Source organism: Tachysurus fulvidraco, chromosome 13 (assembly GCF_022655615.1).
Source record: "Tachysurus fulvidraco isolate hzauxx_2018 chromosome 13, HZAU_PFXX_2.0, whole genome shotgun sequence".
Classification (NCBI taxonomy): domain Eukaryota; kingdom Metazoa; phylum Chordata; class Actinopteri; order Siluriformes; family Bagridae; genus Tachysurus; species Tachysurus fulvidraco.
In genome coordinates, this window is record NC_062530.1 from 23201390 (window position 1) to 23203520 (window position 2131).

Consider the following 2131-nt stretch of genomic DNA (forward strand, 5'->3'; position numbering starts at 1 on the left):
AGCTCTGGTGGTGACCGCAGCATATTGTGCAGTTGTAATAAGGGAGGCTCGGGTGTCCCAGGGCCTAACATAGGCCGCAAATTGTATCCATAAATGCCTCTTTGCTCATTGCAAGGCTAATGAGCTAGCAGTTGACTATTGGGAATACAGTAGGGGAGAAGATTATGCTTTTTAAAAGCACCCTAGATGACTGATAGATTCAGTTTGCTGAAGTCAGTAGAGTTTTTCAGTTTAATAGACAAAGTGAATAATGCTAGAACTTGCAAAATAATTTACACACTTATAATTTCATCTAATTAAAAATGAGCAATAGTCTTTAACTATTTAAGATAGATAGATAGATAGATAGATAGATAGATAGATAGATAGATAGATAGATAGATAGATAGATAGATAGATAGAGAGAGAGATCATTTTATTTATCACAGAGGGAAATTCTCCTAATTAGTGGAACTAATGACTATTTAATCAAAGTTACCTATTACAGTTCCCCCCTCCTTACTTCTGCAGTTAAGCATTGCATCAGAACACGTGAGCTTCTTAAAATAGCCAACATAACACCCTTAAACTCGTCATTAGAAATGAGGTCTACAGGGAACTGATAGCAAATGCACTACAGCACAGGAAAGAGATCAAACAGTAAGCCCGTTCCTTATTGAGAAGCTTTTTCCGTGCTCCTTTCTCTCAACTCTCCTTCAGAATGCCCGAGCGGGCGTCAGGTCACCAGCGTCGCCTTAAGCTGAGCCCATCCATGAGGCACCAGTGGAGTGGTGAGGGTGGTGACGGGGGGTGTGAACAGCGGCTGAGATGCCTCTGGGGTCAAGCCTTTAATAATGATTACAAACTGGAGCGGGGCACGGGTCCTGACAGGCTGCAGCTGTGGGGGCGCCCGCCACTTTGAAGTGACCCGCGTCACCGCATGAAGAGACGCTACAACTATGCACCCGCTTGTGGGAAAGAATGTCCCGAGACGCCACAGTGACTGCACGGGTGCGGACGGCACCGAGGGGCAAAGGAGATGCCAGCTCACACCCCCTGTGTCACAGCTACTCTGAGAAAGTGGCAGGATCCAGATATATATATTAGAGAATAGGGGACAAACCCGAGGGTCGTTTATTCCGCATTTCATTTCATTTCATTTCAGATCCAAATCAGGCATTTTGGGCTTGTCTGAAACCCTGCCAATAATGCAGTAATGCCATGGGTAAATGTGCATTGTCTGAAACCCTGCCAATAATGCAGTAATGCCATGGGCATACTAGCACTATCACATGATCACATGAGCAAGAGTAAAAATGAGTGGATCTGTGATTCAGTCTGAGGCACAGAGTTAAGCTGCATAATTGTGAGTGCAATATTGTTTTTATGCAAGTTTTAAAAATAAGAAATTAATAGCAAGTAACTGACATTTTACTTTGTAATGATTTTATACTATGTACAATATATACTTCTAAATATATTGTTATTTATAAATATTAAGATATATATATATTGAGATAGAAGAGAGAGATAAAAGAAATAAATATAAAGTGAAGTGACATACGGCTAAGTACGGTGACCCATACACGGAATTCGCTCTCTGCATTTAACACATCCAGAGTGCACACACACACACACACACACACACACACGCACACCGTGAACACACACACACCGTGAACACACACCTGGAGCAGTGGGCAGCCAATTATGCTTTCAGAGCTTTAAATCAGTCATGTAATCTACGACTTTTCATGATTTTTTTTTAAATAATTGTTTATAGCTATATAAAGCTATAGCTATAATCTACTGTAAGTGATAAGTCTCTGTTTCGTGTTGTCTTGATGTTCAGCTGTGTTCAACAAAGAAAAATGTGAGGGTAAATAGATAAAATGAATATTGCTGGGAAATTACGGTGCTATATGAACAATAATACAATTTGTGATGTGCAGTTATCAGAAAATAATCAACTTCATGGTGAAAATAGTGACTCAGATCCGTGTGTATATCCGACATGTTTTCTCGATGCGTTCACCTGCTTTCATACCTGCGTGGTCTAAACAGTCACCATCATCACCTGGGATCAAAATCTAATCTTTATACTACCAGACATGACCTGTACTACAGGAATGACTAAAATGTCTTCTTATTC